We start from the raw sequence: 26,682 nt of genomic DNA on the forward strand, positions 1-26,682 counted from the left end.
GTGCGCTGCTGGGAGCCTTCTGCAAGTTTCCTGAAGGATCCCTGGTTCCACATGCTCCTGACTCCTCCTGCAGGCAACTAAGCTCCTCATTACACAGCAAATATGCACCTTTCCCAAAGCACATTAGGCTTTACTCCATCACTCCCTTCAGGGATAGAAGACCCAGCAAAAGACTTAATGAGGTTAAGAACAGTACTAATTTATCTTCCTGAGTCTATGGGGCATCCAACCTACAGTTGCTTCCCTCAGCTCACATGCTGCCCACTGCACATGTTATCTCGGGGGGATCCTGCAGTCTGGAGGACATCGAGGGCACCACGGTAGGTGGCTTTTCCGCCTGCCTGCTGCACGAGGTGCTGAGCTTTCAGGCACCCTGCCTCCCTCTCCGCCACACAGCGGGGGTCACGTGGATTTAAGGAATAGCTATAGCTTGGGAAAGGGGAGAAACCACCCTGATATTCATTGTCTCCCAGGAAAAGATGGATTTTTAATGCAGAATCCCTGACTGTCTTTCGTTGCAGGCATTAGCTCACCCTGTCCTTGCTCCAGCCCAACCAGAAGCTCTGTTGGTGCTGTCACTGCTGAATTCAGGCCCAGTTTGTGTGTCCAGCTGTGAGACACAGTGCCAGGCCCGCGGAGCTCCCTGGGTCCTGGTGAGCAGGGACAGCATGCAAAGAGCCATCAGCTGCTTCAGCGGCACACCTTAACACCCCAGCTGGCATCACGGTGGCCTGGAGAGGTAACCCAAGGGGGAAGGAAGCTCATGTTAGCCTCGCCAAGCTACCCTGTGGTAAACATTAGAACTGCCTGTCTACTTCTAGGGTTTTATAGACCTTATGCTACGGAAAATAAAAAATAAATAAAAAAGAAAACTAAAACCAAATAAAAATATCCACCAGCTTTTCAAACAGCAAAGACAAATCTCTCCATGTAGTGGCAACTGCCTCCCGAACACTGATCTCGGGCTAACCCTCTGCCACTGCTGTGAACGGCTCCAGGTTTTGGCCTCTTCCAGGAGTGTGCTAGGTGAACTGGTTTAGGAAATGGCACCGCGTGCTTTGATACATGCGCCAAAGCTCTGAGTGAGCTACAGCGGCATCCTAGAGATTCATATGCTCCAAATAAATGAATTTTAAAAATCAAGCACAGCAAAATACTGGAGCAGATTAAAAGCTGCCGTATCAAAGCTGAAAGAGCATTAATGGTCCAGGGACACCTCACCTTATGCATGAATTTGCCCCATCAGTTTTTAGCAGCCAGTTCCTTAAGAGGCCTCAACTTTTGCCAGCTATCTCCCAAAGACAAGGGCAGAGATGTTTTTCTTGCCCAAAATAGTTAAATGTCATCAAACAGCTCTGTACTTACAAGGCCAACCTTTCCTGACCTTTCTGGCTAGACCAACTCCTGTTGCATTAACCTCTGACCTCGAGTCTCCTTAATAGCAATATTCCTGGGCACTGTAATTTCCCTCCCAGTGTGTTGGCTCAGGGAAATATTTACTATCTTAGCTTCAGAATTTATTTTTCAACAGAAGTGGCAGGGACCACCCTATTCCACCCCCTCCTCATGCAGTACAAGTGAAGTAATTCCCGAGATATTATTTTACCCGAACAAATGTGCTTCAGAGTCTCCTTAGCTTTGTACGAAGCCCTGACTTCCTATCAAAATCAAACAGGGACCTTGTCAGATTTGAGATGGATATAAACAAGAAATGGGACCCCATAATTGGTGATGGAAATCAGATAAGCTCCTTTTAAATACAACCATTGATAGAGAAATGAGAACTCAAATTACCTTTGATTAAGTCTCTTAAGAAAATAAAGCAAGGGGGAGGGAAAGGAGGATCTGACTTAGTAAAACCACCCTCGTGGATAAAATCACTGGGAAAGGAGTGGAAGGAGATGGCTGTAGCTTGTCAAATTCCCCAAGCTGGATGCAGCAGGACTGGAGCCAACGAGAAATTCCTCACCCACCGTAAGCAGTGTCGGTACTTGCAACAGAGGGTCCCACAGAAGGAGCCATGACAGGCTTTTCATCTCTGTCTGACGCCCTCATTACTCCAGCCTCTGTAGCCAGAGACAGTGCAGAGGTTATGCACAGAAAGTCAGCTGAAAGCAGATGGGGACACACAATACCAGCTTTCTGCAGGCTTCTTAGACTTACGGGGTTCGTCTCATTGCTTCCACATTTAGGTAAATCAAATTACTTCAAAACTGGACTATGAGGACTGAGGAACTTGCTCAATGTCTTCAGGGCAAATCACCTATGGATTTGGTTGTAAGCCTGCCTGGTGCACCTCTGAACAGGAGAAAAAAACTGGTTTGTTGCTGGAGATCTGGCTGACCTCTTCAGCTAATCTGAATTTCTCACCATTTAATTATACTTAATTGTAGTGACCAGGGACTTGTAGATATTTCATCCAATTGGGAATGAAATTCCCATTCCCGTTCCCGTCTAAATTAAGTTTTTGGATGTACACCAGGCAGGGCAAAAAGAATTACTTCCAAAACAAAACTGAAATAAGCAAAAAGAAGTAACTCCCTCTGTACAATGTACTATTTTTGGTAGCCCTTTTTCCATTTCCATGACTTGCTCCCTCTTCCTGCCTCTCCCCAACCCCCTGCCATGGCTTCTTACATACTTCAAAAAACTTCTCCTGATCTGAAAGCAAACCCCAAGCCCAAAATATAAGTATGTTCCAAAGGAGAACAAGGGAGAACAAAGCAGGCTCACTAATCTCTCCCAAGAAGCTTGCAGCTCTGGTCAGCTGATGATCAGTTGATGCTGAGCCCTGGTCACAGTCCTGTCTGGGGGCTGCAGCCTGCACAGGACCACTGGCGCAGGTGCTCAGCACATCGCCCAGGAGAGTCGCCACTGCCTGCATCACACCAGCAAATGGGGATGGACTCACTCCTTACAAATCCACTCCCAAGAGCTGTTTCAGAGCTCTGCTAGTGCTGAGTCTGTGGAAACCTGCAGCAGCCGTGAGGCAATCACCACACATGTATTAACTACTCCATTCCCCATTGGGTTGGGAAGGGCTCTGAAAAGGAGAGCTAGGTGTTTTACCTGCTGCCATGCAGAGCACAGCTGATGGGTCCCGCTAGACAGCACAAGATAGAGCTGTATATGTGATGCCATGTGTTCTTACCCTGAGGATGCTGTGGTGCCATGTGCCGCTCCTTCTTGCACGGTGGAAAGAGGGCAGCACACCCAAGGAAGCCTGCTCCTGCCCAGGGACGGATGGGCACCACGGGGAAACAGCTGGCATCGTGGGAGAGGGGAAAGGCTGAGCAGGAGGAGTGGGGCAGGAGGAGTCGCCACTCTGGGCAGCGCTAAGAGCTGTGCAGGGGAGGACCGGGCAGTGGAACGCTGGGCTTGGCTTTATTTTCATTTAGGGATACCAAACAACACTGGGTCTCTCCTGCGCTAAGCACCTCATACTCACGTGCAGACAGTCTGGCTCTCCCTGGAGCTTCCCAGGGCACACACCCGCCCCAGGGAAAGCCATGGCAAGGGGCTGCCCACGGCTGCTCCCTGAACCTGCGCAGCCTCAGCCAGGCATCCCCGGGGTGCCCGGGTGGCAACGCAGCGCACAGGCACAATTAAGAGGACACACGCTGCGTTAGATGTCAAAAGCTCGTTTTCACACAGTACGCCCAGCTCTGAACATGATCCAAAACCACGTCCTTTGGCGGTGCGCACTGATTCAACCGCGCTGAAGTCAAGGTCATCCCCCAGCCTGTCACCGCGTCACCTCACTCCAAACCACAGGCCAGTTCGCTCCCGCACTCCTGAGTTTCAGATCAAGCAGCCAAGGCTCAGGACAGGTACAATTACTAAGCTACTGTAAGTAATACCTTCAGCTTAATTACAGACCAAAACCCTATTTGCGGGTCAGTACTCTGTCAGGATAAATAAGCATTTTCACACAGTATTACATTTCTCTATTTCTTTTGGCTGATAATATTGGATACTGCCCAAGTCTGTCCCTAATGACCACAATAATCATTCTTATCTGGACTCTAATCAGTGTCATATGTAACCTTATCACGCACACATCTTTGTAAACATGCAGTGTTTAAACAAGTGTAAGGTCATAAGGAACTCTAATATTTTGAGCAAGTTTGTGAAACACAAATACTCATTTTTTGAAGAAGGTTTAAAATTAAAACTTCTGATTCTGGAAAACTGGATATTTGGGGGCTATTGGATTGAAATACAGATGCATGCAAAACTGATCTTTATAGTGATGGATGGATCCCTCTGTGCAGATAAAACCCAGATTTTAAATATTTCTTTTAATTGTTATTGTCTTTGTGCTCAAGGACTGATTGTGGGAAAAATGCCATTCTCTGACCATAAAAATAAAAAGAAAATACAATAAAGCAGTAATTGGTCAATGATGATTGAACTAACGACTTTACAGTGCCAGTCAAACACACATAATAATTGCTCTTTGGACTCTTTATGAAGGTACACCACTGTTTCATAAGACTAATCCAGCATTATAAATTCTCCATTTTATGTCAGTTTCCGCCATTATCACATAAGCCTTATGATAAATTGCATACATTATTAAAGTTTCCTAATTTAGACAACATGACGCATCATAAAAATGAAGAGTTATCTCCACTGAAAGCAGGTCAGATACAAGTTGTCACCAAGATTGCAATTACTTTTTTTTTTTTCTCTTTTTTTTTAAATCTGAATGGCAAGGCTTTGGAAGTGTCTGATCTTTATGATCTGCTCCCTCCTCCTGTGGCGGGAGGCAGAGAGATGACAACAAGTTCTGGGGAGCTGCAGATGCGAGGGGAGGAGGGAGCTCACCTGCCTGAGGCCCCTGCCCTGCTCAGTCTCCCACCAGCACAGAAGCTGAACTCGTCCACAGCCAGCTTCCCAGGATGCGGACACGGGCACGCCATGGCTTGGCCGCCTCAACTGCTCCCGCGTGCAGTGCATTGATCCACCCCCTTCGCTGCTGCAGCTCTGCTCTGAAACTTTGAAACCTGTAACCTGTAACACTCTCACAACAGCCGGCACTTCAGAGAGGAAAGGCACACCACCCGCCAACAAGCAGGAGTGCCTGGCGGTGGCCACGGGGTTTCAGGCATTGCCCAAGTTTTCTTGCATCCAGCTGTGACATGCTGCTGTAGCAGATTACTCAGCTGTCTGACTACTTCTACTCCGAGGAAGACCAGAGGGTAGCTTCCATGGAACAAATAATAGGGAGCGTTTCCAGGTATCGTTACCTACTGGTGTCATAGTTGGGCCAAACGGTGCCTGCTAAGATCAGGGCTTGCCTGTGCTGCCATTCAGGTGAGTCCCCACCCTTAAGCACTCCTGACACAGACACGGCAGAGTGTGGAGTGAGGAGAGCACCAAATCTATCAGTGTCTCTGTGCAGAGAGCCCATGCGGCTGAGGAAAGGCAACAGACTCTCCTAAGATCCCCTTATTGCAGGAGGGGGAAAGGAGCCCCTCTTTTCCCCAAACATCCCTGTTAAGGGCTTACAGACAGGCCATAAATTCTTGGTGTTGTTAAATGAAGTTGGAAAACCTTTCTGTTTTCCTTAATGCATATCTGGAGCCTAACAGTGCTCCCAGAACTCGTATTTTACTTTTTTGATTTCTCTCTCTTAAATGTAGTCTTGGAAACGTATCAGGAGAAGACCACAATTTAATTAGCAGCATTAGGATAAGCTCCTCCAGCAATTCTCCATCCTGGTTGCACCCTCACTGCCAGTCCCAGATCTGCTCTGCGGGATGCACCGAGGAGGCCGGCACTCCACTCCAGTGAAATCACATACGGTCTTTTCCTTGTGTGGGCAATTCTGAGACTTCACAGCCTCTGCCAAGCATGCTAATAAAGTTCCCAGTAGTTGGCTGTATGATTGTCTATCAAACACCACCACAAAGGAAAGCTCTCCACAGCAGCATTCAGTCATTGCTAGCTAGCAGGGGCCATCTCCACCATCTGACTGGAGAGCTTTTCGGCCCCTTCTGGAAATGACTGGCCAAAGCACAAAGTGACACAGACTCTTGACTCTGTGCCAAAAAACCCTGCACAGTGCCACAGGCTTACATTAGCGTGACCCTTAGCATTTTGGTATTATCCAGGAAACAACGCCAGCTTCCCCCAGCACGGGCTTGGCCATGGTGGGAAGCCATGGCATGGAGCGCCAGGAGGAGGTAAAGCAGCAGGCCTCAAACCAGGGGTGCTCAGGGGCCCAGGCAGGTCCCTTGCATGCTCCAAATTGTACAAAAAAATTAATGAGAAATACCAGATAGCGATAAAACCCTCACATGGAGGAGATAAAACATGCTTGTATGTCAGTGAAATCTCTACGGCACCAAATCACACCATACACTTTGCATATCCACATACAAACACATAAGGGAAGAGATTAACAGAATTCCTTGGGTCACAGAGTAAAGTACTGAAACAATATTGCTCCATCATATGCTGTTAACATGCATTGGCACTGCAGGACTTACAGCCCAGGTTGCAATCATATCTCTGGTGGAAGGGATGAAGATACAAGCCAAAAGAACAAGGAGGAATTTGCAGTATACGGGAAGCTGAGAGAGGAATTTGCACACTAGAGCCACCACTGCACGCTACGCAGTGGGGATCCCCCCACTGTAGGATACTGCATAGGACTGTGCTTCCTTGTCTGCCACAATCTGTGTGTCAGAGAAGCCAAGGTTGCGGGGAGGGAGGATCGCACAGTCCCTGTGTGCACTGGAGGGTGGGTGTCCACAACCTGCTTCTGCTTGGCACATGGAGCTGTTGTTGCATGCAGTCGTGCTGGCTCAGGGCAGGGGCAGGACAGCTGGCATACCCAGGCTGTCTCCCAAAGAGCCATGCTGGGGAGCTGGAGGTGAGTGGCTGAAATGTGGTCTTTGTAATTAGACTTTTGTCCACTGTATGTTACCTTGAAGAATGCACAGAGATCGCCAAATAAAAAATACGTCTTAGCCGTGAAACTCTGAAAGGATGGAATTCTGGCTTTCCTCTGCATCAGAGTCTTACCTACATACGTTATCCAAATGAGATCCAGGTACATGTTAAAGGAAAACCACTAGAATTAGCCTGGATTATAGAAGACAAAGCCTTCCTTGTACCACAGTGGACTTGAAGCACACCTGAATGATAACATTAGGAGTTACAGCTTTGGCTCACAGGTCACAGCACAAAGTTTCTCAGACCTGACCTTGACCCACAGCTTCTGGAGAGGAGGGTAGCTTCGTGAACCCTCAGCCTCTGCAAAACCAAGAATAACTGCCTGGTAGGAATTTAGAAACAGTAATTTCATCCTGAACTGCCATCAGACAACAATGCTATTTCGACACAGGGGACGTGGGCTGGGGCTGAGGCAGCACCCAGGAACGCACTGCAGCCTTTAACCGTCCTGTGCCCACGGCCCAGGCGCACCACCCAACCCGATAGCTCTGGGGCAAGGGGACTGTTAGAGGCTGGCCACTAACATTTTAAATGGTGAACACTTACTGTACTGATCAAAATTTATATTTGCTCTGTGCAAGCAGCAGTCTCAAGCATCAAAGCTTCTGTTTCAACACTGTGCCAAAACCCATAAAGTTTAAGGCTTGACCAAGCATTGATTCAGCACTAAAGCAGAAGCCTGGACTCCAGAGACTACTAAATAGCTGGATTAAATAAACACTTTAAAAATACTCCTAGCACTGCTAATAAAAACTGGGACTAAAGAAACGCATAGATGAACCTTTGTTTGCTGAGCAGAGTTTTTATTTTCATATATATAATAATTATATTTACAATGGGAAAATGTTTTCTAAAATAACTATAAAAATAAAAGCATTCACAGTGAAATCAAGGTGCTAAATACGGGTACGTTAAGACACAGGTAAAATTAATTCTATTTGATGCTCATTAACAGGATTCAAGGGTTCTGCCAACACTTGTTGTCTCTTTTATGGAGAAGGAAGACAAGGAAAGATCAGTGGGAGTGAAAGAGCAGAGACCAGGAGGAGAACGAGAGTTACAGCAGCATCCGTGGCAGCCAGCACAGCTTCAACGTTTCAAAGGTTCAAAAGACCAAACGAAAATCAAACATATTTTTTGTGACAAATTCATCAGCGCTTTTGATCAGGCTGACGCAGACGTTAACTAGATGGCGCAACCGTGTACCTACAAGCTGCTTAACGCCCCAAGCTTGAGCTGACTAGGGCACATAGGGCACACGGCCTCTCCCCTTTCCTTAACTATGCACAGCCCGATCAGTAGTACATCTCCAAGAGCAGAGAGGCCAGAAAGAGAGCTGGAAATGCTCGCAACTTCATCTATGGTTTCACTGTACCATCCGTTTCTCTTAAACCTGCTATCCTGGAGTCATGTGATTCCCTAGAAATAAAAATTAGTTAATGGATAGCATTTAAAGCTCTGGAAGCGATTCTACTGGGAGTAAAGGTATAGCAGGAAAGAGAACGTGTGTGCTTCCAGACTTACAGCGAGGTTTAAATTATTTGCTTGGGGCTAAGAAAGAAAAATCTCATCATTGTACATGTGGGATTGTGCAGGCAACAGAGGAACATGAAGACCCTTGCTAGGTCCCAGTGCTAGGACCAGGGCAATAGAGAGACAGTCGCCCAGGGGAGCTCCTCTGAGAGGGTAGCTTGGATCGGGAGGGGGAGGGCAGCTGTACACCACACTGCTTGGGATCATCTGGCTGAGTAGCACAGTCTAGTCCATCTGGAAGGAATAACTAATTATACCCCACCTCTATTTATGTCTAATTTTAACAGCAAATTTCCTAGGATATAAACCATGATCTGTTACCAGTCAGACTCAGTGCTAACGAATGTCAATGAGCACTGTGTTACCCCAGCGCTAAATGTTTTTGAACATCTCCATTTAGTGCTTTGGATTTAAAGAACAAATCAGATAGGCTCTTCTTGACTAGGCCATTTTACAAAGACAGATTTCAAAATGTGCCTTTCTCAGGATTTTCTCATCTTTCCAAAAAATGCCACCAATAAACACCAACAGACTGAGAAAAACCCCAAAGATCTGATTAAAAGAAGTTACAGCCCGGCTAAAGTGAAAACCAAGTCCGAGGCTGGGCCACAGAGGCCCTCTCATGGCTCCAGCACAGAAAGGAAGGGTAATCAGAAGTGTACTAACACACAGTCGAACAGAGCTACCCAAAAAACCCTAACAAAGTTTCATTGCAAATTGCTCTACCTAATAAAGTAATTGAGTTGATCTTTCCCCTCATAATATTTATTTGCTGACAAAACCCACTTGGTGTCCTTTTGGTTAATATTTCCCAGAGCTTCCCTGTGTTGCCCTGCCAGCACCAACTTGTGACATGCATCGTTTGTGTTATCCGTGAGACAGCAATAGGGCTGAGAGCTGCCAGAATCTACCTAAAACGTTTCCACTCCGACATTACTTATTTTCATGCTTTCTTCCATGATGACAAATGGATTTAAATTCTTTCCCACTATTAATCATTTATCATTGGGTTTGACAACTTTTAGGGCTTGAACAAGCAATCAGCAAAGAAAGTCAATGGAGAGCATGCCAGAGGCAAAGGCAAGTGAGGCCACAAAGACAAAGTATAGTTACAAAATGAGGGCTACTCCTGCCCTTGTTAGTAAACAACTGGGTTACTTACAGACCAAACATACTGGGAGTTGGCGAGATACTGCACTGAATGCCCCGCAAAGAGGGAATTATAGTAATCAAGTCTCATGGTCAAAAAGACCAGGGCTGGTCCTAGTAGTTCACTGCGGGACACAAAAGGGCTCACCACAGCCTACGCAAACTTCACAACCAAAAAAAAAACCAACCCACACCACCGAAACCCTTTGATATCACATAGAAAATTTCCAGAGAAAGTGTGGGATCAAAAGCCTTACTAAGGCTGCCAGATCAGTGAACTACATCTGAGCTTCCCTTCTCACTAGGAAAGCGAACAGTGGAAGGAGTGGCTTTCTCCTACGATACTCCTACCCCATGCAGGATTCCCTTGGCTGAAGAGAAACGTGCTCTGACATTTCTTTCAGCTTGAATCTTCCAGAGCACAGGACATATTTTCCACAGGTAAAAAAATACTGATGTAGAACAGCGAAGAGCCACAAATCCATCTTCTGCTTCTAAGTGACCTATCCACCTGGCTTCATACATATGATGAACAAAGGGACTTGTGTGACTTTTTCCTAGGTGCTGCATACCAGACCCTTTAATGGCACACATGGACGCCCTGAAGCCCCTTATCTTCTAAACAGCAGGAGCCAGAGCTACATCAGCTGGGCCTGCTAGTCATTAGTACAGCCCTTGGTAGCAAGTACTGCTGGGTGGTCGAAGAAGGCACCTGGCAGCTTTGTATAAAAGCAATGAGAGGCCCTTTCCAGGATGAAATCCCTACACCAGGGAATCCCTGGTATCTAGGCAGGCTTGGGGTAGCAGAATAATGTGGTTTTGGTCAAGTAAGCAGATGAGGAAACATCTTTGAAAGGAGAAAGCTTGAGGTCAGCCCATAGCAGCAAACCCTTTTCCAACATTAAACCTTAAGGATAATTTTGGGCAGGAACATCCCAGAGAGGACATTTACTCCTGGTCTAGTGTATCTCTTTTATCTCCCTTAAGTGACATGTAAGACTTCTCCTCTCAAATCCTGCAACTGAGTAAAATCTGAGTACCTCACTGCTCAAGCCTACAGTCAAAGCATTTCTATTTTCCAAATGTATCTTCCTGTTTCTGCAAAGTTCTGAGATACCCAAGGTAGCTTGGTGCCAGTCAGCTGCTGATTCTGGTAACTGGCAAGAAATATCAGCGTTTGTTTTTCAGAGCACTGATCTTGGATTGCAGAATGGTATTACAGCTTGGATTTGAGGTTTTCTGCAGTCATTTGAGTGATGAAAGACATCATATCCCTTTAATCTCAGAATTAAATAGCAATCTAAGTGCCAAACTGCGAGAAAGTCACTGATTCAATCTGGAGGAACTACTTTTCTGTAAAAGAGCCAGGACGGTAAGGTGAGATGAGTTCCTGAAGCAGCAGTGGTGGTGTTATGTGAGCAGGGTTGCAGGTAGAGATTTAACCCCAGCCACAGGCACCAAGATGTGATCCTTCTGCTACAGAAATTCAACCTTGTGTTTTGCATATCACTGAACTTGTGAACTTCACTGCCTGTCATGCACAACAGAAAGTCCTGACCCAGAACAATTTCCTTCATGTCTATCAGTACGGCTGTGTAGAGATATGCTGTTTTATAAAGCTGTGTAAGAAAAGAGTTAACTATACAAACAGTGAAGTTAACGCTCCATGAGAACTACTGCAGTGCGGACCACAAGGTTAGGAAACACACATAGGAGCCCTGAACAGAGAAGAAAGATCAAAATTAGCCCTCTGGGGCATGTGGTTTGCTACTCTGCCTGTTTAAATAAGCTTAAATTTTTAAATTCACTAACAGGAGGCACCTTCTGCCAGCATTTAACCGTTTCATTCTGAGGGGTGAATTTCTCAGGCTCTGGAAGCTGTAACACAAGCATGCAGCACCTCAAAAAGAAAAACAGGGAGTTTGCTTCTCTGCCCCAGCCTCTCCAGCCCCATCCCTCTCCTGACACAGAGCTGAAGTCATGCTTTATATGAGAAAGAAACAGTTGGCAAACATCTGAAAATGCTGCCTGTTAAACTTTTTCCAATATGGCTGTTTTTACTACTACCACATCTTTTCATGGCTGCATTGCACTTTCTCTCTCTTAACTTGGGTTTTTTACTCTAGAAATATTTGGGGGTTGATGTATTTAGTCAGTGAATCATCTGGGGGCTCTGTTCCTCTGATTTGAACACTGGTATTATTAAACGAAAGTTTCTTTTCTGGTATAAAACTGCCCAATAGTACTGTCATATTTGGACACTTTTAAATCTCCTTGCACAAGGACTGAGAGCCTCCATGCTTCAGGGACCAATGCTCACTCCAGTGGCGTAGCGGGGTCAATGGCCCCTAATCCAGCCCCTGACCTCCCCTTTTCCTTATGACCCCCTCTCCCTGCCCGCTGTCCCCCTCGGCAGTGAAAAGGCCTCACCAGAGCTTTGCCAGAGCTGTGTGCCCCACAGAGCACCCCACCAGACCCTCATTTCCATTTTCTTTCCCATTTTGGATCACACTCTCCTGTTTTAACAAACTAAAGGTACTTCATTTACCTGCTCCCCAAGCCAGGGGTACAGTGCAGACGAGGCCCCTTTCCCTGTCTGCCTCTGGAGCAGAGCCTAGAATTCAATTTCTGCAGGACTTGAGTGCGTCTGGGGAAAGATGCTGTCCTACAGCAAGAAGCATGCCATGACAGGGGAAAAGCCCATGTGAAAGGAGCTATATCTTTGTGGCAATAGTCCCTGGGTGTTATCCTAACTAACAAAGGCCCCAGCAAGCTCACAGCTCTTCCCGCACCAGGCTGCAGGCAGCACAGGCCACGTCTCTGATGGTGGGAGATCAGAGCACAAGCAAGGGAAGGTCTCTGCGCTCGCCTGGCCATCCCCAGCACCCACCTCCAAAATACTCCATCTACTCAGTTTCCATTGGCTTACTGAAACCCTTTAACACAGCTTCCCAGAGCAGGGAGAAAGAAGTTTCTTTTTAAAATGGAAACGTCACAATACTTCTGACTTGCAAAGAACAACAAAAAAATTACCATCAGATATGTTTGTGCAGCAAGCTCATTCTTCCTTTTTTATAAAGCCACAAGAGATATAAAATATAGAACATCCAAGGACCACATGAAAAGGATGTCTGGATCTGTTAAAACATAAAGAAGGCTCTACCAGCCAAGGGCAAAAGTTTAGCAACAATAAAAGTGTCTTTAGGTTTTTTTTTTTTTAAATGCATAGAGAGAGGAAAAGAGTTTGTGGTCATGTTTTCCAGCTTTATGTATATTTGTCTATCATTTTAATATAAACAGGGTGTATTTATAAAGCCTAAAGAAATGGGAAACAGATTCACTGGTTTCTAAATGCCAAGAAGTCTCTTCAAGGATGATAAGCAATTAAAGAGGAAAGTCAATCAAACTTTTATGACACTTCTGACCAAGGGTTTTATTTTTATTGCACAAAATCCAATGCGACAACAACAGATATATACAGTAGCAGCACCCACCCATCCTTCTGTTGTGAGGGGCCTGCCAGCATTCCCAGTAAAATCCCACTTCTCAGAGGAAAACAATGCTTGAATTCACGTACCCTTTGACAGAAGAGTTCTCAGCACTTCTGAACATACTAATATACACAGGAAAGCATATAGAAATGGATATACAACTACAATTTCCATATGCATCCACAAATACTCTCTTAGAGCAATTCTCCACACAGCCCCTAAGGAAACATGATCTGTTTTCTATAGCAAATGCTCAGGGGAGTCCAGAAATCCTTCAGTAGCCCTGAAAAAATTAAGAAGAAATGGAATAAAGTAGGAAAGCAGACAATGCAGCTGGTGCGTTATTTTGCACCAGTCCCAAATATTCAGCTTGCACAGTGGTACAGACAATTTTATATTGACAAGGCAGAACTTCAGTTGTCAGGTTTTGACAGGCCATTTTGGTAGTGAAGAAGGTTTGGCTTTTTCCTGGGAGAGGGGGAAGGGGGAGAGGAACGAAGGTGCTAATTAAAGACATAGAGCATATTATGTGCCCATGGAAAGAGAATTAGAAAGTCTCGTTAATGGCTCTTTTGATAAAGGATATCCAAAAACGGTGACTAAAATACAATGCAGTGGAAGGGTCTGTGTATTTTACAGAAGAGTGATGCTGCATACTTCAAAATGTACAGTTCCTATCTAAAATAAGCAGTTACAGAAATTTTGAGTCCAATTCATGAAGAATGTTGTAGGAGACAGGAGTTTTGTGTCATTAAGCAACTGCAACTTATACATCAAGTAGCCAGAAAAGAAAAAGCAGGATAGGGCCAAGGAAAATGAGTAACTAGCTTTTTGAGTTAAAATATTTTTTTTTTTTAATTTATTTATTAAAATCAAATTCTTGTGATAACTCTGTCACTGGTACTGACCTAGAGACCAGGAACAGCCACATCACACCGCCTGTAGTTATGACACAAACACACCCTCCCTGGATTTATCCTTTTCATTTGAGCATAGTCCTTTGGCTAGAAATCAGCTCAAGCCACAGAAGCCCAGCTATATACTGTAGTACATAGGAACCGAGGGGGCAGGAAAAAAGGCTGCTTTCAGCTAGAATAGGTTGTACTATACATAGGAGAATGTTTCTGTATAACGTATAAGGATTGATTATTAAGATCTTAATTTCTGCGACATTTCTCATCCTTACCACAAACTAGATCAGAGTAGATAGGAAAACGCTTACTGCACTGTAACACGTCCCGCACTGCAGCTCACCTTCCAGCTGGCTGAGCACCCCACTTGTCCTGCCTGCTCCTACAGCACGCAGGCACCACCACGTCTTACTGTCTCCTGGCTTCGCAGGGAAAGTGAGGTCTGTTTTCTAACCCTTTTTTTAAAAAAAAAATTTAAATGGATCAGTTCTAAACTACTTGTAATGGCTTGGTTCACTGCACTGTTATTTTTTTTTCTCATCTCCTTCAGCTTACTAGCTCTTGAGAGTTACCTGCCAGAATGCAAAGCGCCTTTATTTTTTCCATCATCACTCGGGATGAGTGTTCTTGAGGGACTGAAGTGTTTACATTTTGTTCAATTTTGGCACAGATGCTCTGAGCTCCATTTTATCTGTCAGATTAAATTCATCCTGGTGTAAATCCAGAGTAAATCCCAAGCAACTCTAGGAAAGTCACTGAAATTACTCCAAAATTATACAACATGTACGATTTGACCCTGAAATCGCAACAGGCTTTCCTTCCAGACAAGCTAAGCCCTAGTCCCTTCTCAGCCCATCAGTTAGAGCAGCCACCTGTGTGCTACCCACATAAACCCGACAACTCGCAGACAGGAGAGCACTGAGCCTCTCTGGTACAGTTTGCTAGATATGAACACAGCAAAAAGGCAACAAATAATTATAGACGAGGAACACGGGGTGTCTTTTGTTGTCTTAGTTTTATTATAAGCTACAAATGATTTTTTTGTTTGGTGGGGTTTTTTTTTGTATGCAGGCTCACAACTCCCACTGCCCTATGAGCGACGTGCTCACGTGCATCCTAGGACTGAAGAGCACTCAGGAACAGTCAAGTTATCAAATAGCTCGTGTCTCACAGAGCTGTTTGAGTTAGAGCACTTCTACTCCTTGGTGCTAGGTTTGATTCAGGAAGGCAGAAAAAGTTAAATATAATGTGATGTGAAAAATACAGGAAGATATCAGCAATGAATGGATAAAGCAGACTGTCTTTCCTCTTAAACACCAGGAAACTGATCTACGTTAGTCAAACAGAATTAATAATCCACATTGAGTAATCTGGAAAATTAGATCTCCTCCTGACTATGCCTGCAAGCAGCTTACAATTTGGTTTTATTCATTATTCTTGGAAACATTTATGAGTAATTCTTGGTCCACTAGAATTGCTGTGGGAAGCAAATTCAAAAAGGGGAATGAGCACAGCTTTGGCCAATACAGCCAACGTTTTTTGTTCAGATGCATGTAGCGGTCAGCTGACTATACTGTCAATGCTGAAGTATTTGCTCAGCTCCCCAGCAACTGCTCCGTTTTCTCCACTAAGACGGTAAAACATGTAACATTTTCTTATTTGGTTTGAGGAACCATGACGATATATAGTTGTTTTCTATGTTTGTTTCAAGTTGCATTTAGCAACAGCAGGAAGGTGGAAGAAGGCGGAGAAAAAGTAATTTATTTTGTGGGAGCCAAACCTGATATCATCTGACCTTCCCTGGCATCCCCCTCCCAGAAGGGGTTTGCACAGAGCAGAGCTGACCCCTGCTGCTCCCCACTTCCCAGCTCTGCAGCCCGAAGCAGCCAGCACCAGCTGAGGGGAAGGAGAGGAGGAGGGAGCCCGACAGCACTTTTGAAGCACAAGCATCAGCATCTAAATGAATGGGTTATACATGAAACTTCACTCTCTGCCCGAAGCCTGGTCTAGAAGCAGTATTTCAGCTGACCTGATGCGAGTGACAGCATCTCCAACCTTTGCTCGGTCAGGCTGCCACTGCATTCTTGCCTCTCTGCTCTGGGACCTGGGTGAGCCTCGCTCCTCCCTCACACACCAGAGGTGCAGTGTTTTCATGCTGAAAATGAGACGGTGCTCAACACCAGTCTGAAGGCCCAGGAATCAACACAGAAAGTGGGAAGAATGAACCACCTCAAATCTAAACATGATTCAGGTTGTGTTTCTTGTCACAGATTAAGAAATACTGGAGGGGGGAAACCTGCAGGCTGTACTTTTCTAGAAGTTTTTGTAAAAACCTCGACAAACACGTGCCAGTGGTGGAGTACACACATTTGATTCCATGTCCTTGCAGAGGATAAGAAGATCTCTCGAGGTCCTTCCTGCCCTACATTTCTAGGATTTTAAAAACCACCAGCAAAATGGTTCTGGTTTTGGGTAATACAGAACCAGTGGTGAATTGCATCATCTGACACTCTGATTTCACTAATGAAAACCAGCACTACAGATGGAGTCAGCTGAATCCTGAACTTCCTTACTTTTCTGGGATTAGTCAGACCCATAACGGTCCTTCAAACATTTTTTTTCTTTGTGGTTAAATTTTTTATATCATGCTTATCATCCTAGAAATAATAGCAAACATGCGTGCACAAGGGTCACACAACTGCTAAAATGTTAATGCAGTTTATTCTCTCTGGATTCTGCAGTTCTCCTGACCCAAGAAGTTTGTAATTCTGCAAACAACAATGAAGGAAGGTTTCTGGAACTCTACTAATTATTCTAAGATAATGAGCTTGTATATTTTTCATTAGCTGCAAAGATACAAAGCTCTGGAGATGCTAAAAGACAAACACTGCTAATTTGGAAATTTGAGTATGAGCTAAGCCTTTCCCTAAAACATTTTTCATTTCTACTGCTGAGCAGCTTTTGGTTTCAAGTCATCTGAAGTCCTCAGCTTCCCATCAAGGTACGTTTCTGCTAGCAAGCAATGTCAGACAGAGCGACAAACTGGAGCTTCCTGCTGGCTCAGAGGAACTGTGCTGACCACCCAAGTGTCTTCCCTGAGCACAGACTGCTCAAGCAGCCAAATACACCCTCAGTGACAAGGCCACTTCCCCTCTCCTATCCTTTCCCGCGTGACAGCGATTAACCAGAGACTCCAAGGAAGTCAGTGGCAGTTTTTCCATTAATTTGAACAGGGACCTTCTCTTCCACCCCTCTTCCTGTCCCAGGCTCTCTTTCTTTTCATCTCCCTTCGAAGCTAGAGTCTCATTATTAGTTTCTCGTTATGGCTTTCTGCAATGTCCTCCCTTCCTGCAGAAATCCCTGCGTCATCCCTCTCTCAGCACAACCTCCCAATAGTGCCATTTGCTCCTGACACTCCCACCCAAACACATGCACACCAAGCCAAACCACTTGGGCTACTGAGTGCTCCTTACCCCAGGTCCTGACAGCCCCACCTCAGGAATGACTCAGCCTTGCACAACTCTTCCTCAGGGATCACCCTTTCTGCTTCCCTGCAGTACAACTCCAGTGAAACCGTCCAAAAGGTGGAAGGGCGCGTTCCCAGGGGGAAGCATGTGGCTGGGCAGAGATGTGGCCCCACCAGGGCAGGGCAGGACTTTCTGCTGCAATTTTTTCTAAGCATGGTGAAAATACTCAGTGCTGATTTCAGTCGAAGTCACGCTGGGCAGGTAATTGCAAACAGCACTAACACACAGCTCATGTCTCAACCTCCTGACTTTCTGCAACATGGATCAAGTTAACTTTGTCAAATAAGCAGGCAGGCTGGACACGGGCAGGTAGGAGCTGTCATGGAGGACAGCCCGGGGGCTGTTTGAATGCAGCATCCAGCTTCCGAAGGCTGCCAGTGCCCAGTGTCAGACTGCTTCTCTTGGGGCAGCCACGGAGCACGCAAAGCAACACCCAGTGCTCTGAGGACTAGTGAATTGTGAGAAAGCAGGGGAAAAAAAAAAAGTAAAAAGAGAGGAAAAATAGTATAGGTCACCAACTTCCTATGCTCAGAGCAGCAGAAGACAAGCTGCACACTGTCCCATGCTCCTGCTCACTGCCCACAGTCACATCAAGCGTGCCTCTAGCTTAGTGTCCAATCAGGCAGCCAAGCAGCTGCCAATGGCACCGTACAAGGGGAAGGCGAGCACATCGGGGTACTGCACGTTATGGGAGGAAACACGGTCTGCCACCTTCACATGATGTCCCCTAGCTCTTGCAACAGGAAAAAAAAACCAATGCACAAGCAGTCCAAATCCACCCTCCCAGTGCCAGTCATGATTTTAGAGACATCACCTCTTCAGGACCTTTATCACAGCATTTTATGACTTTCTCTCATTTTAACGTTTATTAACTGTCAGGATCAAAACTCACTTCCAACCATGTTTCTATCAATACAACTAAAGCATGAAGTTGGTTAAAAATTCCTCAACTTTTACTCACAGTCATACACATGCCCACAGAATGAACATTCGGCAATATTTTTGCTGCCAAAATTAAAATTAGACACCCAGTCTGCCCAGGCTCCACCTTCAGGCAATGGAGAAGGCTGGGGTTCATCGGATGGAAAGGCAAAGTGCCTAAGCCAGGCTCTCACTCTGAAATGTCCTTTGAGGAAGGTCTCTGCTTTCCATCAGTCTCATAAGAAATGTTTGAAGCCAGTCGCTGTGAAACTCCCCAAACCCACACACACCCCCAAAGCTTTGTTTGTAATTTGTTATTTGCATCCTTATTAAACAAATGGAAACAGAGGGGTCAGTTTCTGAAGCCCAACAGTGAAAAGATCATCATTCCCTTCCTATCCGCATCTTCCCATTCCTTTGTTTTTTCTGCTGATAAAAGTGAAATTATTTTGGTTTTCTAACAGAAAGAAAATGGAAAAATTAAACCAAGGCAGAAGCTCGTCACATAAATTCTTCCAGCAAATCAAAGCCTTTTTTTTTCAATTAAAAAATGTTTTGATGAAAAATTACAACCACTTTTCAGTGAAGTGGCTTTATAGCTTCTCTTAATCTAACAGAGACACACACATAGAGGCTGCATTGTTTAACCAGCTGTAGCATCCCCCATACAGTCCCACTCTGCAGAGCTCCTTGATGAGCAGTGAAGATATTTATAGCCTGGATTCCCAGAAGGGAAATCTCCAAGGTGCTGCTAATTAGTTCTCCTAATGCACTGTTAATAAAAAGGGGAAACACAACTTATCTCATGAACAACAGGTTTGTTGCTGTTTGTAATAGGAACCAGGATATCCCACGAATGTTACTCAGGGAATTAATTCCATGGCCGAAATGTGGATCTCCTCCAGGGGTTTCCCTTCAGGAGGGGGATCTGATTGTCACGCTTGTGGGGAGCAGCAATGGCCACGTTCAGCCTGGAGCTGAGCTCCTGGCCACATTTCACCTCCGTCCCAGGGTGAGGACTCATTATGCACCGGTGCCCTGTGCCTGGTTTCCACACAGAGCAAATCCAAGGCTGGGGCTGGCAAGGAGCCCTGCTGCACCCGGGGTAGGTGCTCAGGCAGACTGATGGACAGTTCTCAGGAGAGAGCTGTGACAAGTCCCACTATGATTCCCTTTGGACTGGACACTTTCACAGGTATTTGCCCTGGGGAATTTATTGTTGGAGTGAACTCCTATCTTTATTTCCAATAGCAGGTGACTTGTGACAGTCCCACACTACACAAAACTACATCCACTTCCACCGAGAAACAAATAGCAAGCCACAGTCTCAATAAAACATGCAGAAAACATCATCAAATCATCACAACCTATCTGCCTAGGGACATTTCACAGAGTAAGTAGTTACCTGCTGGAGAAACAGTGAATAGACAGTAAATAAACTCTAACACCTCAAATGCCACTACCTTCTAGGCAAAGGTGGGGGACGGATAGGAATCTTTTACTATCCTGATCCATAAAGGCAGGAGCCCTTGCAAATTTTCCAGTTCCTACACTAAACTATTTTAGTACCAAACAGGCCTGTTAAAACGCCCACCACAAATCAGAGCTTTGCTTGCCACCTTCTCTCAGCCCCCTACAGAATTAAGTGGCTGTTATCCAGTTGACCCCCACCCCCACAGGTACTATATATCTAACTCTTTAAAAGATGTTATGCCTCCTTGTTGCCAAGAAGGCAGTCATTAGCATGCTGCCACGGCTCAAAGTGCTAGCCTGTGCTCATCCTTTTACATCAAGTACAAATTCACGTGGGTGAGCATCTGGACAAGTACAGATCACAAGAGCTGTGGAATAAGGAGTAAAAATTTCAAAAGAAAGCAAGATACTAGCTGAAGTTATACAAGCCTGTAATGCTGTTGCTAAGAGTCATTAAAGATGGGTTTGAAAAGCTTACCTGTGTCTACTTCTACCTATAATCTTGTCTGAGTTAACTAGCTACTGATTCAGATGAAATCACTGCTTATTCTGTCTTCTAATAGACTGGGCAACCAAACGACAAGAAAATGTTGGCCTTCCTGAGAACAGTAGTTTCTGTTTTCACAGGACACATGCTAAAAGCTCTCAGGGCCACATTCTTAAAAGCTGCTTTCTGCAATCACTTACATAAGCAAAATTCTGCTTGTAAAAAGGTCAATCAAAAGGTTTGCAGACATGACTGAAGTGATGTTTCATCTAGATGTTACTGAAATGTTCCTGCATGTATTTCCTTAGTTTCTGTACCATCTCAAGTAGATACCAACCATCTTCTTCATACAGGTTAAGGACTGGACACAGGGAACAATAACAATCGTACCCAGCTGAGGGTGTTCAGGTCAGTGTTGAAAACGAAGTGTACAGGATCTACGCAACCGATTTTATGTACTATTTACTAATTGCAACCTGAAAACTCAAAGTCTTGTTGGATTTTCTACATCGAATGTCATTACTTACTAACTGCTTCCAAAATTAGATAGCTTTAAAAAAAGGCAGAAACACAGCCTCGTTCCACTAGGTCATAACAAAACCATCAACTGTACTTGAAATATTCAGAGTTCACACTACCAGTAAAGCTTTTTGCATACAGAGCCCAATCGTTTCATCTCTGATCCATTTCTACCTGGCTCTCTATTCTTGTGCCATCTGCCCCCTCCCAGCCTTCCTGAAACAGTCCTGGGAGTCTGCTGGAGCACTCAAATTAGGAAAAAAAACAGGCATTAGAACTGGAGAACAGTCTTTATGAAGGAAAAATACTTTGCGAAAAATATTTGGAGTAACTTTTAAAAAAGTTACCATTGTGATGTCTCAGTGCAACGGTTTTCACCTGCCACATATTTAGGGTGGAGAGAGAAAGTTACCTGCACCACACAAAAGGATGCCTTCTGTACAACATGGTGAATAAAAATAATAATGATTTCCAATAAACTCAAGCCACATTCATGTTTGGCAGCTCTCCCATCATGCCAAGAATTTATCCAATGCCCCTTTTATTTATGATGAAACGAAAGTGACATAACACTTTGTCGTGAAAGAATGCTGTAAATGATGCTTTTTTAATTATATACACTGTTGTTCTTGAAACAACTCTCCAATAATTTATATGTTTACAGTCCTGCACACATGCTGCGGAAGTGGATATAAAATGCAGCTGTGGTCAATGACCAACGTGATTTCAGTCTGACGTTAGCTCAACGTTAAGACTGGAAGAAGAAAGAGGGAGCAGACACTCCAACAAGTGCTTCCCCCCCGCCCCCTCAATTTTTGCAATGTTACTGAAGTAGTGGCCTACCAAAAATCAGATGTTTACAGTCAGCCAGGCTACAAAAAAGGAAAACACCCTGGGAGCTGAATCTGAACACTGGTGGGCCTTCAGCAGATCAAGAGCAGCAGCAGAAAATGCTGATTTCTGCTGAAAATTTGGAGCAAGAGTAGAATGCCTGTACATTATATTGTCTTTCCAGCACCTCAGAGCATCGCTAGCAACTAGTGATCCCTCTTACCTACAGGGAGACCTTCAGGTTGCTTCAAGAGACTGAGATGTCAATAACAGCAGCTAGGTCTGTCTATGCTTTCCATCTCATACTCATTTTCCCTAACTCCTCAAACGTTGTTAAAGCAAATATTTATAGACTTCCGAACATTACTATTCTTACACTTTACTGCAGCCAGCACAGACAAGAACATGCCCAACAATATGACAGACAGAATTTGCTGCTATTTGGGGCCCCCAGAGAATATCTGGGTTTGCAATGCTAATAAGAATGAATTTCTCCTCCTGTTTCTCCTGGTCATCCTTTCCAATAAACCCATTGAGCTTTAATCGCTATGAATTTAAGTGCCAAAGCAATAAGTTGTCAAGTCCTTTGAATCTGGGATATAAAAGCATCAAGGATGTGAAAATTCAGACATGGCAAGGGCTTTAAGATACCGGCAACTCTCTACCGACCTCAGCCAATTCATGTAAGTGAATACCTTGGAGCAGAGCAAATAGAGAGGACTAACATTTCTGATTTGAGCTACCAAACTACACAGTGTAGAAGCCAATGAAAGATCAGGGCTACTGTCAATTGTGTCCATATATCAATTGCAAGGTAAACATATTAAACAGATAAATGGACAGCGATGTAAACAGAAACTGATGTATGACTTCAGAGAACAGTGATGATAGGACCACCGAGAACTGTTTGCACATACGTAGGCTTAAAAGAACGAATAATACAAAGGAGATGATCGAAGAAGAAATAGGCTTCTCCAAAAATGGGCAAATATGTATTCTGGTCTTTGCTTTTGATGGTATTTAACATATACATATTTTTTGGTTTCTGCATGCCTTTTTCCCCCCTGCATTCTACTTTTCACATTTATAAACTTAATATCTCAGTTCCTCCTGAAATTCAAAACCCTGCAGGGTCCAAAAGTCTCCAGAGTAACAGGCCAAATTCAGTTCTGATCAAACACTGTTAGTTTGAGGATCAAGGATGAATCCTCTGTGTCTTGCTGAACAAAACATACAGCCCATGAATGATGAACCTCTCTCTCTCTTTCCTCTGGTTTTCTTTCAACATGCAAGTCTGGTCCACTCTTCTTCTTAAGATTTCTGACTTCCAAATAAAATAATCCTTTGAGTTCAGATGATTAGGAGAGCCAAAAGGCATTGTTTTAGTTTTTGCTACATTTAAAACCAGTTTGTTTTCCTTGAACCAGTCTGTCAAAGTCTTTTTGCAGTTCAGGCGTTATGTGAGAAACAGATTTGCCATTAAAATGCACAGTCGTGCCATCTGTATAAAAATGTATAGCACAGTAATGACATAGCCTTGCAAAATCATTAATAAAAAGAAAAAAACAGGAATGACTGACACTACTCAACTCGGGGAGGGGGGAGGATAGAGGGGAGAGACATTGACACCTTTGACTGACAAAGGGGGGAAGAGACAGCCCTGTGAAGAGAAACAGATTGATGCTTCTCCCAGATTCTTTGTCTTCCTGACAGAGTATGGGCAGCAGCACAGGCCACCTACTTGCTGTGCTAACGCCTGCAGCACGTTAGGCCAAAAGCTTTGGTGAAGTTAGCTAAGAAAGATTTCCACTACATTTTCATTTATTTAGGGTACGCTTGAAAGAACTCATTATTAAATGCCTGCTCAGAAATCCCATTTCACCAGGAGCTGTTCCTCTGTACCCCTGCACCAGCAAGGGACCCCATGTTCGGTCCCTCTGCAGCCCCCCCTGGCCAGGCTGTTACTGCCTTGTGCTGACCAGAGAGCCTTCTGCTGACAACGCACCTGCTTTCAGTACCACTGATTCTGAACTTTTATATTGTCCAGGCCAAGCCTGGATGGTGCTGACAGCCCCCCAGCTGCACTGCTTCCTATCCGGATTGCTACCTACATACCCCCACATCTCCAGGGTCATCCTGCTCACACCAGAGCTCTCTGTTTAAATGCTGACAGGCACCCAGCTCTCTTCACTCCCAGGCAGACATGACATTATAACGGTCACATCCTTCAGGTTCCCCCGTACAGGACTATACCATGAGCTGATGGAACAAGCAGCAGTAATGCAGAGTTCCTTCAGTGGCCTGGTAAAGGAGTGTTGGCTGCCAGCAGCCCTCACGTCACACCTACTAGATATGATTTAGGTTCAGGGTTGACGTGTGTTGGTCCCACCTCACTCTGACAAGCCAGCAGGATACTGTGATTCACAGGGGGAGACGTGCGAGTCTTCAAAAAATATGCCCGGAAGGAAAGAACTGATGAGGGCATCTGAAAAAGATGCACATATGTTTTTTTGGATGGCTAAATACCAACCAGTTCTCTAGACTTTTCCTCAGGTCACACAGGTGAATGTTTTTCTTAGGCTGAAGCCTTCTAAAAATATCATGGAAAAGATTCATTTTTGGCTATTTGAGTTTAACAAGTGTCCCTTAAGCTTTGTTTACCTGTCATCTTGTCAACGTGGCATATGCATCTCTTCGCCATCAACTATGTGCTCCACCCTTTGCGTCTGGCTGAGTGCTGAGAGCCGACTGCAACCCACAGCCTCCAAACAGTCCTGGGTCGCAGCCCAGGTCTTTTGCCGAATCTAATAACATGTGCTGAAAATGCAAAAGCATCAAAACAATAAAAGCCATAAGAACATCTTTACAAGGTATTTGCTAGCCTTCACCCCAGGGGCTTCACTATCATTTGAGAGAAAACATTGTAATTGTGGTAGAATTATAGATTACAGTTTTACTCGGACTTCCTAAAGTTAACCTCTACCATTACAGACCTAAATTTGGAGCAGTCCATTGTGCCACTTGGAGGAAAGCCACTAGTTCAGCACTAGCAACTTCAGTTGTATAAAAAGAACTTTTTTAATGATTCGTGTTTCATAAGTGTTGCACTATTTTTAGAAAGATGAGAAAGTAAAGTATGCCTCCTTTTAAATCTGGCTTTTACTGCACCCTGTAATTTATGGCAATATAATAAGTAACTTGAAAATAAAGATTTGAGACAACATTTTAGCATTAGTGTTTTTAAGACAAAACAAACATTCAAAATAAAACCTAAACCACAGCAATGAAATCCATCATTAAATGCCTACTTTCTGCTAAATTTGTAGTTATGGCAGCTTAAATCTCAAACATTTGTTGTGACCTCTTGCAAAGTAAAAATAATCATATTATTCATTGTGGTTCAAGACCAATATAGGGTATTATTTCACCCTAGCCTTAAGTATTCATGGAATTATATAGCATATCTTTTAAAACTGTATTAATTACTCTTTGTTGAGTCCAAGTGACTGCTGGTTTTCAGAAAGAAACATATATCACCTCATTGTATTTGCTTTATTTGTGAAGACTAGCACTTTTTAGGCTCATTTATGCATAATACATCAGATGTGACCTGTTTAATCAATGCCAAAGTTCTTCTGAATTAGTATCTCTGTATGAGTTTATGAAACACAAAGGCTTTTGACTGTTCACGGAAAAAATCAGACACTTTTTCTCTTGTTCACTGTGTAAAAGCTGCTACCGTACTGTGTTGCCAAAAGTCAACGTTAGACTGCAGTGACTAATACATGGCAAGCAGTTCAACCAAGTCCATTAACTCTCTCGGACAGCCCTTATGTCACACCAAGTAGCACCTCACATGTCCCTCTTTATCGCATGGGTACCTTTGAGAGAAGGAGAGTCCCCTCTGCATGGGAACCAGCCCTGGGTTGGGACGTAGACATATAGCAGTTCTTCCTATCAACACACTTACAAAAGACACATCTCTGCCTCCAGTTCTATTTTCACCTGGCATTAATGCCACTTGGGAATTGCATGACTTGACCATAAAAAAGTGTTCTCTTACCTTGGCTTTAATGAAAATGGCATATTGAAAAGTTTTCCAGAAACTGCTACATAAAAGTGCCAAGTGCTACATATTTTCAAGGCCAAGCACCACAGGAGATTGGTTGAACACTAGAAACCTTCTTCAGGCAAAGAGGGGAATTTGTAGGTAGGGAAGTCTACCAATTTTCTTCCTCCTAGAATTTCCGAAAAAAGTAACATTTAGAGAATAAATAGAAGAGATTTTGCACTAAAATCTTCGTATCTTTTCAGCTCCAGACTCAAACATCTAGTATTGCTCCCTTCGTTCTTCAAATCTGTCATAAACCTGTACTACGAACCATCCAAGTGCAGTACCAAATCATGCCTGTAGCCATGCGTGAACTCTGACTTTAACTTGCGTGTGCATCTCAGTGGGGAAGAAGGTTTTTCCTGTTAGAAAGACAAGTTACTTGATTTCAAGAAGCCAGAGACAACTGATCGTATATTTTGGAGGGCAGCTAGAATCTGATCTACTAACCAGATCCAAAAGTGGCAAGCAATCTCTAACTTTATAAGGGGCCAACAAAACCAGAAATGGGTATCTAAACATCGAGGGCTTACGACCAAGTTCTACACAAGCAGAAGGTCACTTTAGGCTCAAAATTAATATTTAGCCATTGAAATCCTCCTCTGAATTCCGAAACATTCTGGGGCTCTCGTTAAACTCAGAGCTGCCAAGTGCTCACCTTGTCTCATAGTCCCGAGCATCTACACCTAGAAATCTAGATTAAAACTTACTTTTGTGGCTTGAGATCCATCAGTCCACCTCTCAAGCAGCAAGTGAGCTCTAC

General features: G+C 44.3%; 1 long non-coding RNA gene across 1 annotated transcript in view; it reads right to left on the reverse strand.

The window, feature by feature from the left end:
* The window catches only part of LOC148052308 (uncharacterized), an 87,312-nt gene extending 61,272 nt beyond the window's left edge, over positions 1–26,040 (reverse strand). The window contains exons 1-2 of the long non-coding RNA XR_015698957.1: positions 25,872–26,040; positions 24,470–24,625 (exon numbers count right to left, since the gene is read on the reverse strand). This is a non-coding gene — a long non-coding RNA (uncharacterized LOC148052308). The remainder of the gene's footprint in view (positions 1–24,469; positions 24,626–25,871) is intronic.
* Between the last annotated feature and the right edge of the window lie 642 nt (positions 26,041–26,682).

The sequence above is a fragment of the Nipponia nippon genome, unplaced genomic scaffold, assembly GCF_047370975.1.
Source record: "Nipponia nippon isolate SJK-2023a ecotype South Korea unplaced genomic scaffold, ASM4737097v1 scaffold_5, whole genome shotgun sequence".
In the NCBI taxonomy this organism is placed as follows: Eukaryota; Metazoa; Chordata; class Aves; order Pelecaniformes; family Threskiornithidae; genus Nipponia; species Nipponia nippon.